Here is a 16804-nt window from a genome sequence, read left to right as displayed (position 1 = left end):
CGTTTTGGGTACCCCGAGCATTTGGATTTGCTTGAGGTTACTTAAGCTTAAAGTAACCTGTTAGAAATAAAAAGAACGTTCAATCACATTCTCTCTCTCTCCCATTCTCTTTTTGGCATTCGTGAGCATTTTCGAAGGAAACTCGAGTTTTAGGACTCGGATTCAAGCAAGGTTAGAGTCATAACGATTTTAAGAAAGATTAGAAGGTTGTTAGCCAGAGGATTTAACTGGAAAACAACTCAATCAGAGGTAACCCAAGCTTTAAGTTTTGAGTTTTCGAGTTTTTAAGCTTTGATTGGATTTTACATTTTGATGAGTTTTTGAATTTATTGGGATTTGGGCTACGATAGTTTTGGGCCATGGAGTTGATTGTGAACTTTGTTTTTGGGATTTGGGTATGTTTGGATAGGCTTTTGGAAGGTTTTGAAATGGGAAAAATAGAGTTTTATGGCTGGGTTCGATGTCGGGCTGCGACCCTATTTTTGGGAGCCGCGACCCAGGCTTGATGAAGGTGGAGGATTGGGCTACTGGGCACTTAGGGCCGCGACACATGATTGGCGTGTTGTGGTGCACGACACAGACAGAGAAGGGGTTGAGCCCTTGACTTGAGCGAGCCGCGGCTCAGGTATTTGGGGTCGCGGCCCAAAATGGGAAAAATGGCCAAAATGGGGTTTTAGTGATGGGAACTTAAACCTAAGGGCTCAGGATCAATCTTACTACCCAATTTGGTAGGATTCGATGTCCTGGAGGCTAGGACTCGGTCCAGAAGCCTTTATTCGCCCATTAATGATGGGATTCTATATTATGGTTGTGACTAGGTTATCTCTAGGGGTTCGGAAATGAGATCGTGCTTGAGGGTTATTTATTGGTAACCTGTGCTTGGACTAAAGGTAAGAAAACTGCACCCAGTATGTCATACATGTGATTATGGCATGGCCTGAATGTTGAATATAGAATTGATAAGAGCTTGAGTCTCTATAAATGTGCATGATTATTATTATGCTTGCGATTCTCGAATTGTTGAACAAGAACATGAATAGGGCATGAACGCCTGAGTGTGTGCATGATTATAATTATGCTTGTGCTTATTGATTAAGCATGATGAATGCTTTATATCTGGATATTTGACATATGATATATGCCTGTTTATATTATCTTATTGAGAAAGGCTTGACTTATCAATCAAGGATGACAATAGCATTGAGCGTTGGTCGTACATCATTGACTTATTAGTCAAGGTCGGCAATAGCGCTGAGCGCTGGTCAAAAAGTATTGACTTATTAGTCAAGGACGACAATAGCACTAAGCGCTAGCCGTTTTGGTTAGGCTAACTAAAAGCGTCGGGTACGCTTAAACACAGGATAAGACTAAGGGACCTGGGGTGACTTATTAGTCCCATATCCTAGAATTGACTTAGTAGTAAAGAATGGCCTTAGCACGTTGAGTACTGGTTAGCGCCAGGTACGCTTATACAGAGGATAGGGCTAAGGGCCCGGGGTGACTTATTAGTCCCATATCTTAACATTGACTTATTATTCAAGGACGACATTAGCATGGTGAGTTATGGTCGTAAAACATTTACTTATTAGTCAAGGACGACAGTAACACACTGAGTGCTGGTCGTAAGGCATTAACTTATTAGTGAAGCATGGTGATAGCCCGCTAAGCACTGGTCCATATGATTTAGTCTAACCAGCAGCGCATTATACGCTTGAACGACCTATGGGTAGGAGATAACTAAAGCGCCAGGTACGCTGGGCTAGTTCCAAGGCTCGTTATACAAAGGGTAGGACAAAGGGCCCCAGGGTGACTCATTAGTCCCATATCCTAGGGTGTTGAGCCAATATGATTCCATAGTCATGTATTTTGGGCATTGGGCCCCGATATGATCCATTGATCGATTATATAGGGAAATTGTTCCCATAGTACACTGTAGTCATTTATATGATTGGTAGGCATGCATGAGTAGGGTTATTACTGCTAGGCATGCTTGTTATGATTTGGATATATGTTGTTAACTACATATGATCATGTTTAAGTTTTCTTGCTAAGCCTTGGCTCACGAGTGCTATGTGGTGCAGGTAAAGGGAAAAGAAAGTTGGACCATCCTTGAGTTGGAGAGCTTAGGTGATGATGTGTACATATGCGGCTACTCGACCACCACGACCAAGGGTCAAAAGAGGAACTAGGGTCGAACCCTATTTTGTTGCTTAGGTCGGCAGGTTGTAACTCTTTTATTGTAATTAACCTTTTAAATGTATTTTGGGATCCCATGTATACAATTTACCTTTTGGTGAAACGTTTGCATCTTTGACCAAAAATTTTAACCCTAAACCGTTAATCACGTTAGTTACACGATTATGGCCAAATGACTCGTTTAGCGCTATTTAAAACACACAGTGTAACGGTCTCCGGATAGTAGGGATTTACAGAAACCTCATACTATTTGGTCAACCCACACTCCTTTAACATCTTGGTGTGCATATGAACCTACTAATACTTCCGCATCATCAAATTTACGATGTCTTCTAGTTCTTTTGTAAATTATTAAGTTCTTCTAGTACAAGATTGTCACTTTGATCTTCTTGACTAAAGTTTCTTGGTTGGGTTGATAAAACTATAAACCATCTAGAATCAAGCGGATCTTCAACATAAAATACTTGTTTTGCTTGAGTTCCCAAAATAAATGTGTAACGCCCCAAACTCCAAGGACCGTTACGGTGTGCCTTATAAACAGTGCTAAACTCGCTAATCGAGTTATTTGGCCAAATCATGTATCTAAGTATGATTAGCAGTTTAGGGATTAAAAATTTTGGTTAAGATAAAACGTTTCATTAGAACGTTTACTATATACATTGGGATCCCAAAAATATAATTTAAAGGTCTATTACAAGAAAATATTTACAACCAGCCGATCTAAGCGACAAAACAGGGTTTAACCCTAGTTCCTCTTCAAACCTCAGCAGTGGTGGTCGAGCAGCTGCATATGTACACACCGTCACCTAAGCTCTCCAACTCAAGGATGGTTCAACTTTCTTTTGCCTTTACCTGCACCACATAGCACCCGTGAGCCGAAGCCCAGCAAGAAAACTCAATATGCTCATGAACAGTAATAACATGTCATCAAATCATAAGGCATATGCCTAGCAGATATAGCCCTAGTCAAGCAGGCAAACAAATCCATGTAATGATGGGTATCCAAGATAAGAAATCCTACCCTCCTGAGTGGGTGACTATCAAGTCAATCTCAATCAGATAAGTGATTTAACACTGGTGGTTCCGGTAACCATACCAGACTGATAGCCCTGAATAAAAGAGTGACAGTGGTATAAGTCACTAAGGTGGGTTTCGTTCCCTTTATAAATAAGTGATCCTTTCACTAGCATAAACAGGATAGGTGCATGCTGATTAGTCGCCAACATAACCTTCCTCATGACCCTAGAGTCATAATTATAGAACACTGTTCCCTAGCCATGTGACAAGCAGTCACCAAGGCCTTATGTAACGCCCTGGTTACCCCAGAATAGTTACGATGAACAGTGAACAGGAAATTTGACTTGCTACCTGAGTCCTTTGGTTAAAAACGTGATCTAAGTGTTATTATTAGGTTAAGGTGGAAAACTAGTAAAAAGGAAAGGGTACATTTCATTAAGTAAATAAACTGCTCATGAGCCTTTCAAAATGTTTATGAGTAGTTTGTAACACAAAAGAGGTCGCTACTGTTTTAATTTTATAATCCCCGCCGGCCTAAGTGGCAAACATAGGGTAAAACCCTATTCCCTCTGAGAACTCCCTGACCGTGGTGGTCAAGCGGCCCACTATGTACACAACATCGCCCAAGCTCTCCACTCAGGGTTGGGTGAGCTTCTCTTTCCCTTTACCTGCACCACAAAGCACCCATGAGCCAAGGCCCAGCAAGAAAACACAATAAAGCATGATATATTATCAACAACGATCATAATAACCATTTAGGATTATCAATCCAAACAAATAGGTGACAATAGCCAAAAGCCACAATAGTGAGCATAGCTCCCTCTAGCCATGTGACGATAGGGTCACCAGGGCTTAACTGATAAGTGATTCTTTCATAAGTTTGATCAGGACAGGTGCATGGTGATCGGTCACCAACATAACCTTCCTCTCACCTCTAGAGTCGTAACTATGGACAACGTCCCCTAGCCATGTGACAAACAGTCACCGAGGTCATATACCTTGGCTATAAAAATCTGGTCTTAGACCAGGCAAGCGCTTATAAGTTCTTCGACCTTAGGGTCGGTCCCGCATTAATGCCATGGAGCCATTCAATGCGTGTTCATCGACTTTAGAGTCGGTCCCTGACTAGTCAGTGTCATAAACAGGTAATCAGCGTTCACTAGCATTTGATATGCAATCCATGTACACATATATCAACCAACATGCTTCAATAGCAAACCATGCATGTCATATACCTATACAGGGTGCAACTGTATCCATACATTGTTTTCTTACCTCAGATTCGAGCTAGAAAGATTAAAAGAACGACCCGTGAGAACGATCAACCTTTAGTCCTTTAGCGGTCACCTAATTAAAACCAAACATGAGACATCATTAATACTAATGATCAACATAGGTTCCCACACCAATATCTAGCCTCCAGAAGATCAATCCCAACTAATCAAAGTAGTAGGAACACTCCCGAGGCCTATAACTAAGTTCCCGGGGTCAAAACGAGCAAACGGGGAGAAAACAGAGCAAGGGCTGCGGCCCTAGCACCTTGGGCCGCGGCCCCCAGGGTTCCCAGAGGCAAGGGCCGCGGCGCCCTCCATCAAGGGCCGCGGCGCCCAGCAAGCACAAAGCCTCCACCTGCTTCTTCAAAGAAGGGCCGCGATGCCTCAAGAACAGGGCCGCGGCTCTCCACCCTGGGCCATTCCCAAACGTGATTTTATCACTCCAAAGCCTCCAAAATCATACCTAAACATTCCCCAATCATCAAAACAAAGTTCCCAAGCTTCCCCATGCTTCAAAACCCAAGGTTCAAACGAATCGGAAACTCAACAATTCACAAAATCAATTCAAAGCTTAGAAACCCGGAAAAACTCAAAACTTAAACCTCGATTACCTTCGATTGGGTTGTTTTCCGTCAAATCCTTCATTTAAGAAGCTTCTAATCTTTCCTAGGATCGCTATGCCTCAATCCTTGCTTGATTCCGACTCCTAGAACTCGAGATATCTTCGAAAATGCTCAAACGGTAAAACGGGCTATCAAAAGGAAGAACGAGAGGTTTTCTTATCGTACGATCTATCTGACAGCTACCTCAAGCTTAAGTAACCTCAAATAAAACCTAGTGCTCGGGGTCCCAAAAACACCCCCGGGGACATTATAGTCAAAACCTCCGAAATTTCACCCTGATCTCAAATATTCCCAATTTTTCATCAAATAAGCATTTTTATTACCCCAAAATTGACCCCGTTATGACAAAACCGCTAATCCATCATATATGACTGTCTCATGCCGAATAGCTCGAATATATCTCCATAATAATGGGATCTCATTCACAAATCAAGTTATGCACCCAAATACACAAATTCACCCTCAATGGGCCAAATTATCATAATAGCATAATTATTTAAATGTGGACCCACATGCTCGCGTATAACATCATATCATAATATAATTCACATATACATGAATAAACACATTTAATGGCATAATTAAACAGTTATGGGCCTCCCAGCCTACTAACCCGGCCATTAAACCATATTAGGAAATCCGGGGCATTACAACTATCCCCTACTTACAGAAATTTCATCCTCGAAATTTACCTGAACAGCTCGGGATACTAACTCCGCATATCTGACTCCAGCTCCCAGGTCGCCTCCTCGACCTTGCTGTTCCTCCACAATACCTTAACCAAAGGTATTGTCTTATTCCTGAGGACTTTATCTTTCTGATCAAGTATCTGAACAGGCTGCTCCTCAAAGGAGAGATCTGGCTCAAGCTCCAGATCTTCATAACTCAAAACATGTCTCTCATCAGATACATACCTCCGAAGAGCGGATACATGGAACACATTATGCACGGCCGACAACATCGGAGGCAATGCTAGCCTGTAAGCCACTTGACCAATCCTCTCCACGATCTCAAATGGACCCACAAACCTGGGACTCAGCTTGCCTTTCTTCCCAAACCTTCTCACCCCTTTCCATGACAAGACTCTAAGGAAGACATAGTCTCCTACCTAGAACTCCACGTTCCTGCGTTTGGGATCTGTATAGCTCTTCTGTCTACTCTGAGAAGTAAGCATCCGAGCTCTGATCTTATCAATAGCCTCATTGGTCCTCTGAACTGCCTCAGGACCTAAGTATCTCCTTTCACCCATCTCATCCCAATGAATGGGAGATCTACACTTCCTACCATACAGCATCTCATAAGGTGCAACTCCAATGGTAGACTGATAACTGTTATTATAGGAGAACTCTATCAAAGGCAGATACTTACTCCATGATCCACCAAAGTCCAGTACACATGCCCGCAGCATGTCTTCCAATATCTGGATCGTCCTCTCAGATTGCCCATCTGTCTGAGGATGATAAGCTGTACTGAACTTTAGTCGTGTACCCATAGCTGTTTGTAAACTCTTCCAGAACTTGGAAGTGAATGTAGGGTCCCGATCTGACACGATCGACCTAGGAGCTCCATGGAGGCGCATGATCTCTCTCACATAGAGATCTGCATACCGGTCAACGGTATAGGTAGTCCTCACCGGCAGAAAGTGAGCTGACTTGGTATAGCGATCCACTATCACCCAAATGGAATCATGCTGACCAACAGTCCTGGGCAAGCCCACCACAAAGTCCATTGTGATGTCTTCCCACTTCCACTCTGGGATATCCAGAGGCTGCAGTAACCCTGCCAACTCTGATGCACAGCCTTGACCTGTTGACACGTCAAGCACTTAGCCACATACTCTACTACATCTCTCTTCATCCCTGGCCACCAGTACAATGACCTCACATCCTGATACATCTTCGTGGTGCCTGGGTGCAAAGAGTAAGGTGTAGTGTGAGATTCATCCAGAATCTCCCGCCTCAACGCAGTGTCTAACGGAACACATATCCTTCCTTTGTATCTCAACAACCCCAAATCAGACACTGTATAATCCCTGGATGCTCCAGCCAAGACATCCTCTCTAATCCTAATCAGTTGTGGATCACTCAACTGACCTTCTTTAATCCTCTCTAACAGCGTAGACTGTAGCGTAATGTTGGCCAACTGGCTCACCAGCAACTATATAGCAGTCCTGGTCATGTCATCAGCTAACTCTCTGGCTATCAGCCTAATACCATGAATCTGTCCCGGACCCTTCCGGCTTAAAGCATCAGCTACCACGTTGGCTTTCCCTGGGTGATACAGAATCTCACAATCATAATCTTTTACTAATTCCAGCCAACGCCTTTGCCTCATATTCAAGTCCTTCTGGGTGAAGAAGTACTTCAGGCTCTTGTGGTCTGTATAAATCTCACACTTCTCTCCATAGAGATAGTGCCTCCATATCTTTAAAGCAAAAAGCACCGCTGCCAACTCTAAGTCATGAGTAGGATACCTCTTCTCGTACTCCTTCAGCTGACGAGAAGCATAAGCTATAACCCTCTCTGATTGCATCAAAACACAGCCCAAACCCTGATGAGAAGCATCGCAGTAAATCACAAACTTCTCCTGGTCTGTCGGAAGACTCAGAACTGGAGCTGTAATCAACCTCTGTTTCAACTCCTGGAAGTTGTTCTCACATTTGTCTGACCACACAAACTTCTGACCCTTGCGTGTCAGCTCAGTCAACGAAGTAGTAATCTTTGAGAACCCTTCCACAAAACGCCTGTAATACCCTGCCAATCCAAGAAAACTTCTAATCTCAGAAGCATTCTTCGGCCTTGGCCAATCTCTGACCGCTTCAATCTTTGATGGATCTACTTTTATCCCCTCCTTACTAACAATATGCCCAAGAAAGGACACCTGAGACAACTAGAATTCACACTTCTTGAACTTTGCAAACAATCTGTGTTCTCTCAATCTCTGTAGAACCAACCTCAGGTGATGTTCATGCTCTGACTCAGTCTAAGAATATACCAGAATATCATCAATGAAGACGATCACAAACTGGTCTAAATAATCCTTGAACACTCTGTTCATCATATCCATGAAAGCAGCAGGGGCATTAGTCAACCCAAATGACATAACTAGAAACTCATAATGCCCATACCTGGTACGAAATGCGGTCTTCGGTATATCTCCCTCCTTGACCCTCAACTGATGATAACCAGAACGAAGGTCGATCTTAGAGAATACCGTCTTACCTTGCAATTGATCGAACAGATCGTCTATCCTTGGCAAAGGATACCGGTTCTTAATTGTCAACTTATTCAGTTCTTTGTAATCTATACACATCCTCAGAGAACCATCTTTCTTCTTTACAAACAGAACTGGCGCACCCCAAGGTGAAAAGCTAGGTCTGATAAAACCCAAGTCCAATAGCTCTTGCAACTGCACCTTTAATTCTTTCAACTCAGCTGGGGCCATTCTGTATGGTGCTCTAGACACTGGCTCCGTCCCTGGGGCCAGTTCTATAACGAACTCAATATCCCTGTGTGGTGGCAACTCTGGCAAATCCTCTGGAAACACATCCAGAAACTCACATACAAGTCTAGTATCCTCTGGTCTCACTGGCATGACCTGGGTGGTATCAACCACACTAGCTAAGAATCCAATGCAACCCCCTTGCAATAAATCCCTAGCCCTTAATGCAGAAATCATAGGAATACGGGGTCCATGCACAGCACCAACAAATACAAAAGGATCGTCACCTTCAGGCTCAAAGGTGACCATCTTCCTTCTGCAGTCAATGGTTGCCCCATACTTGGCTAACCAGTCCATACCCAGTATCATATCGAAGTCAGTCATAACCAACTCTATAAGATCCACTGACGACTCTCTGCCCTCCACTATCACTAGCAAAGACCTAACCCACCTCCTAGATACAACCAACTCCCCAGTGGGTAACAAAGTACCAAACCCCACAGCATAGAGATCACAAGGTCTACACAACCTATCAATAACACTACTAGCAACAAAGGAATGTGTAGCACCAGAATCAATCAATACATTATAAGCAGTTCCTGCACTAAGAAGTTGACCTGTAACAACTGAGGGGGAAGCCTCAGCTTCTGCCACACCAATATCTAGCCTCCGGAAGATCAATCCCAACTAATCAAAGTAGTAGGAACACTCTCGAGGCCTATAACTAAGTTCCCGGGGTCAAAACGAGCAAACGGGGTGAAAACAGGGCAAGGGCTGCGGCCCTAGCACCTTGGGCCGCGGCCCCCAGGGTTCCCAGAGGCAAGGGCCGCGGCGCCCAGCAAGCACAAAGCCTCCACCTGCTTCTTCAAAGAAGGGTCGCGGCGCTCAAGAACAGGGCCGCGGCTCTCCACCCTGGGCCATTCCCAAACGTGATTTTATCACTCCAAAGCCTCCAAAATCATACGTAAACATTCCCCAATCATCAAAACAAAGTTCCCAAGCTTCCCCATGCATCAAAACCCAAGGTTCAAATGAATCGGAAACTCAACAATTCACAAAATCAATTCAAAGCTTAGAAACCCGAAAAAACTCAAAACTTAAACCTCGATTACCTTCGATTGGGTTGTTTTCCATCAAATCCTTTGGTTAAGAAGCTTCTAATCTTTCCTAGGATCGCTATGCCTCAATCCTTGCTTGATTCCGACTCCTACAACTTGAGATATCTTCGAAAATGCTCAAACAGTAAAACGGGCTATCAAAAGGAAGAACGAGAGGTTTTCTTATCGTACGATCTATCTGACAGCTACCTCAAGCTTAAGTAACCTCAAATTAAACCTAGTGCTCGGGGTCCCAAAAACACCCCCGGGGACATTATAGTCAAAACCTCCGAAATTTCACCCTGTTCTCAAATATTCCTAATTTTTCATCAAATAAGCATTTCTATTACCCCAAAATTGACCCCGTTATGACAAAACCGCTAATCCATCATATATGACTGTCTCATGCCGAATAGCTCGAATATATCTTCATAATAATGGGATCTCATTCACAAATCAAGTTATGCACCCAAATACACAAATTCACCCTCAATGGGCCAAATTATCAGAATAGCATAATTATTTAAATGTGGACCCACATGCACGCGTATAACATCATATCATAATATAATTCACATATACATGCATAAACACATTTAATGGCATAATTAAATAGTTATGGCCCTCCCGGCCTACTAACCCGGCCATTAAACCATATTAGGAAATCCGGGGCATTACACCTTAGGCCCTGACTCTGAGTAACTAGTCCTAGACTAGCCAAGCGCTTATAAGATTCATCGACCTTAGGGTCGGTCCGGCGTTAATGCCTTAGAGTCATTCAATGCTGATATCGATTAGATCTAATCTTCATTTGGCCCAGCGTTCAAGATGCTTATGTCATTTCTGACTCTTAGGTCAGTATCCCTTACTAGTCAGTACCATATACAAGTAAACAATATTCGCTAGCATTTAATAAGCAATCAATGTCCACATCTATCAACCAACATACCTCAACAACAATTATGCATGTCATATACACAGGGTGTAGTTTTCTTACCTCAGGTTCGACTAAAAACTAGTAAAAGAACGACCCTTGAGAACGATCAATCCTTTGATCCTTTAGCAGTCACCTAGTCATAACCAAATATGGAATCCCATCAATAAAATAAATCATAAAAAGGTTTATAATCTAAAACCACACTCCCGGGATCCATCCCGCACTCTCGGGACTCTTAATCTACCCAAACGGGGTAAAGGAACCAACCCCCGAGCCTTAAAAGTCACCCCGAGCCCTAAAATAGGCTTGCTGGAAAATTCACTAGCGCTGGGGCGCTGCCTAGTGGCGCTGGGGGGCTGCCCCAAAGTTAGAGAAGCCCAGAATTTGCCCTGCCTAGCGGTGGGGCGCCATCAGCAGACCAGAAACTTTTCTGGTTTCCCTCCTTGCGATTTCCCCCTGAAACCAAGCCTCAAAACCAATCCCAAACATCATCCAAACATCAAATTCAACCCCAAAACTTCATCTACAACACACCTTCATCAAAACCCAAGCAACCAAACTCAAGAACTTCCATTAATTCCCAACTAATACATCAAAATCCTCAACTGAAACTTATTAGAAAAATAGGGTATAAACCAAAGGTTTTCATGGCTGAATTTCTTACCTCAAGCTTGATTTAAATTCTCTTCAATGGATGAACTAAGTTTCTAAGTTCCCACCTTTGATCTCCTAGCTTGCTACCTCAAATTGGGAGAGAAAGATGAGGATGTTGATGCTCTGTTTTTTACAATTCCACAGCCTTCTAAATGATACATATCCTTTGCCAAATGACCATATTGCCCCTAGGTCAATTAAATCCCTCTAAAGACTTCCAAGGGTAAAACCGTCCCTTCCCGCCTATCTCGTTAATTATAATTAACACCCTCCAATTCCCGTTATTCTCAATATTCTCAAATACCAATAATTCATATCCCGTTACCCTCTAATTCCCGGCAACGTTCTAATCACCAAATTATCCCGAGACTCACTCCGAGCCCCGAACTTAATCATGTTATAACTAGACCGAAAACTTGCATTCCATGATCGTCTCATGTCGAATGGCTCAAACCGATCAACATATAATGTGGTATTATTTATAATTCACCCACATGCATGAAAATACACAATCACGCCCTCAACAGGCCAAATCACCAAAATGCCCTAATAATTAAAAATGAACCCATATGCATGCATTTACCATCATATAATAATATAATTCACATAAACATGCATATAATCATTAAATATCATAATAAATCAATTATGGCCCTCCCGGTCTCCTAATCAAGGTCCTAAATCTTATTAGGAAATTTGGGGCAGTACAAAATCGTTCACTCTTATAGCCCAATCTATTTATATCAACTAGTGTGGAACATAATTCATCAACATTAACTCCATTGTTACTTTCAACCCAATTACATTTAAATACATGAACTTTAAATGAATGATAATTAAGTTCTCATATTTCATCAATAATGCCATACTATGATACTTACACCACTATTTTGGGTTATTCTCTTATCATCAAGAGCTTTAGTATTGAAGCGCTGGCCATTGATTATATACCCATCGTGCTTAACAACCATGTGTGAAGGCCCCTCTGAAATCCATCTTAAGTTCATTGACACATTTTTTGAAGGACCTTTTATGTCTAGATGAACTTTTTCTTGAAACCAACTGTTGATTGTTTTGTGGTGTTCATTGCGAATCTGTTTTTCTCTTCTTGAAGGATACTATTGAGTCAACCCTGATAAATGCTCACTTCAATGAAGACGTGAAAAAAATGAGCATATATAATTAAGTACATAAAAAAATATAAATAAAGAACATTAGTGAAATATTATATATCTCACTCGATATATGGTTGTACCCCAGTTGTATTTTCTAGTACATTTCGATGTGCTAGTTCTAAGTCTTTTTCATTAACATTCTCAAGACGCCTGCTAGGTATACCTTTACTTTCATCTTTTGGATTTTGGCAAGGTTTTGGAATTCTAATGGTTTCAACATTTGTAATATATTCTGAGCAAAAATCAACAGATTCTTCAGCTATATAGTCTCTCCATAATCTTCAAAATCTTCATATTTCTTTCAAAAGGATACATCCAACGCAGGTAAACTAGTACACAAAGTTTCACTTGTTGCACAAGGTGCACTGTTAAATAGATCATGATATCAAAAAATATTGGAGGAAAATATCTCTCAAACATGCATAATGTCTTCCCTATTTCATCTTGCAATTTGTCCAACTTTGATGGATCCACAGTTTTAGCACAAATAACATTAAAGAAAAAATACATCCTTGTTATTGCATATCTTACCTGCTTTTGCGAAATTGATCTAATGGAAATTGGTAATAATTGATGCATTAAAGCATGGAAATCATGGGATTTCAATCCAATCAATCTGAAGTCTTTCCTTGAAAATAAAATACATATGTTAGAAGAATACCCATCCGAAACTTTGATATTAGCCAATGTTTAACAAAAGTGACGTTTCTCATCCTTACTTAATGTAAAACATGCAGGGGTGGTAAATAAGCACGCTTATAAGCACCAACTTTAGGATGTAATTCAGATTTCACTCCCATTTCTTTCAAGTCTAAACGACTAGCGAGAGTATCTTTTGTTTTTCCTGGAATATTAAGAAGTGTCCCAACTATACTATTACAAACATTCTTTTCAATATGCATTACATCAAGATTATGTCGGACAAGTCAAGTCTTCCAATACTCTAAGTAAAAAAAGATGGACTTTTTTTTCCAAGATGATGAATTCAAGTCATTGTTTATCACTTTGCCTTTCTTCATGTTTCTCTCTTTCGTTTTGCGCGTTTTCCTTTCTCTTTGTCATTTTGTTGTCCTCTACCCTTGCCTACTTTAGTGATTTCCTTTTTTTTCTCTGTCTGGTTTTCATAATTTAATATTGATGTCTTGAACGTTTTCAAATATGAGCTCTCCACTTAATGGCTCACGAGGAAAATCAAGCACTTCTTGACCATCAAAAGAGTTTTTATATTTGAGATAAGGTTGATTAAGTTTGAGATATCGTCTGTGCCCCATATAACATGCTTTCATAGATTTTTACAATCATCTTGAATAGGTGTGGTCACCACATACTACACACCTTGTATAGCCTTTGTTGGTGCATCCAACTAAATTACATAGAGCCGGATAGTCATTGATAGTAAATAATAGGTCTGATCTTAATGTAAAATACTCATCCTTGTACCTATCATAACAACCATCTACCCCACTGTACAATATTTTTAAATCATCAATTAATGGAGCCAATAATATGTCTATATCATTTCCAAGTTGTGTAGGTTCTGATGTCAATAGAGTGAGCATTGTATATCTTATTTTCATGACCAATAATGGAGGAAGATTATAAACAACGAGAAGGATTGGCCAAGAACTATATGAACTACTAAGAGAACTATGTGGGTTGATACCATCGGCAGAAAGGCCTAGCCAAAGGTTTCTAGGATATTTTTTTATTTTCTCTCATTTATCATCAACATTTCTCCATGTCGGTAGCCACATGTCTTAGTTTACCATCTTTTATCATTCCTTCCTCATGCCAAAGCAATTTTTAGCGTGATTATAGTTTCTAAACAAACGCTTAAATCACAGGATAGGTGGAATATACCATAACACCTTTGTTGGAATACCACTTTGCAACTCTTTAGAATTGTTTTTCAATTTCCATCTTGAACGCTTACACACCGAACAATTATTTGCTTCAGCAAATTCCTTACAATATAAAATACAGTCATTTGAACAGGCATGTATTTTTTTCACACTCCATTCCCACTGATGATAAGGTTTTCTTTGCCTTGTACAAAGATATTGGAATTTCATTTTCTTCTGGCATGACTTCTTTGAAAAAAGCAATAAAATCAGAAAAACCAACATCACTCCATCCATGTTGTGCCTTCATATTATACAAATTTACTAATGCAGAAAGTTTTGAGAATTTTGAACCAGGATAGATTAGTTTCTCTACATCCTCTAAAATTTTGGCAAATTCATTAGGATGGTCTACAAAATCATTATCAAATGCATCTACCACCATTTCTAAAGGGTAATCATCAATGTCATTCTCATTTAAATATTTAACATTCTTACGAGAATGTGGAGTCTAACTAGGTACACATTTCCCTTGCCAACTCCATTCTTTATAGTTTGGATTTATGCCATTAAAAAAAATAAATGTCTTACATCAGCAAGAGACATTTTCTTAACACACTTCTTGCATGGACATGAGATTAAGCCATCACTATCCGGAGGAGCATTTTCGATTACAAAATTTAAAAAAGTTTCAACTCCATTTACATAGTCTTTAGCAGTTCTATCATGAATTGACGTCCAATTTCTACCCATATCCTATTCTTTAAAATTTTCTAGTAAAAAAAACAGTGTACAACATCAATGACATATTCAATTCTAATATAAAATAATTAAAATCTATAACTCAAACATGTAACCCACAATATAGTTATTTAAACTATTAAAATAATTAAACAAATTATTTTAATGATATTATTTTCAACTAGTATAATTGATCTAAATTAATTCATAATCCTTTCATATCATAACATAAGCTACCAAGTTTTTTATTTTCTTCAGTGTGAAATTAAGCATTATATAATCAGTTTAAACATTATATAATATCTAAGTATCTTTATATAAGTACTCTATGGATTTCTTCAAATTATTGATTTCAAACTTAAATTTATTCGATTTGAGTGAAGATGTATCCTAGCATATACTACATCATTTTCTTTTGCAATTATTGACCTAGCACTTTTTGAGTTATTGCACTAATTTGAGTGGTGGAAAAAAAAAACTTCATATTACTAGGAGAGATGTGGTGAAGCAGTAAGATATCATATAAGCATTAACTAAATTTATATGGCATGATAATTAAACTGAACTATTACTGATATATAAAATAAAAATTACCTATTAACAAGAATAAGAAGTCTAAACTAACATTTATTCTTTAGATTCAATATATGTATACCTTAGTGAATATATTGTGAACTATAAATGCAAGAAGTTCATGACCGGAATTCAATCCTTTTGATGACAACCTCAGTGCCAAACAAGAAAATTAAATTATAAAACACAATTAAAATGTGATTTAACTATAAATATATATTTTGAAACATCTATAAAATTTGACAATAATATAAAATTGAATAAAATTACTGCCAAAATGTGATTTTTGAATAAATTGAAGACTATTGATGACTCAAATATTTACCACCCAAGAGTTTAGAGAATAAAAGTAAAGTAATTTTTGCTGAAATTGATGATATATAGTAACTTTTGAAATCATTCAATTTCAACAATCAGCAAGAAACCTAAAATTATACCTTAAACATAAATAAAATATGAAATAAAGAAAATGATTGCTTTTTTAAATATATGTAGATTTTTTATGTTAGAAAAATATGGATTAGTTTGTAGAGTTTACCTGAGTTTAGCAAGTTAGAGCCTCTGTAGCACAGAAGGAAACAATTATAGAGCATTCATTGTATAAAACAAAGAACAAGAAGAAGTTATGCCTATAATAATGGAAACAATAAATACGTGCTTTTTTTTTTATCTTTTGAATGGCTAAATGACAATACTTTTTTTTTTTAAATTATAATGTTCATTTAGAGAAAAAATCGTAACGTTAGTTTATTATTGTAATTAAAAAAATAAATAAATCTTATTCTAACTAAACTAAATCTATGGACATATATATAAGGTTGCATAGATCTTAATACATGTTTTGATTATTTTAAAGGCGATAATGTTACAAAAATTTATATTTCTCTAAAAAATATATATCTATCAATATTTTAAATTTGAATTTAGAAATATTAAATATATAATATAATTTTTTTCTGGAATAAAAATACCAGCATATATTTTCTCTCCATATTTGCAACTATTTGAGGATTAGATAATGTTTGTTATTTAAATATTTATGAATCTCTCAACTATATATAACAGACTTATTAATTTTTAATAATACTTTAAAATGTTATATGATATAAAAATTTTGTTTGAAACTTAAAATGATATGTTTTTAAAATTTTGATTGGTTAGACATTTTTTTTTACAAATAATTGGTTAGATATATTGTTGGTAAACAAATTGAGAAAGAAAAAAAAATTTAATAT

This window comes from Humulus lupulus, chromosome 9, assembly GCF_963169125.1.
Source record: "Humulus lupulus chromosome 9, drHumLupu1.1, whole genome shotgun sequence".
Classification (NCBI taxonomy): domain Eukaryota; kingdom Viridiplantae; phylum Streptophyta; class Magnoliopsida; order Rosales; family Cannabaceae; genus Humulus; species Humulus lupulus.
The sequence above is the reverse complement of the archived record's forward strand: the minus strand, read 5'-3'. Positions refer to the sequence as shown.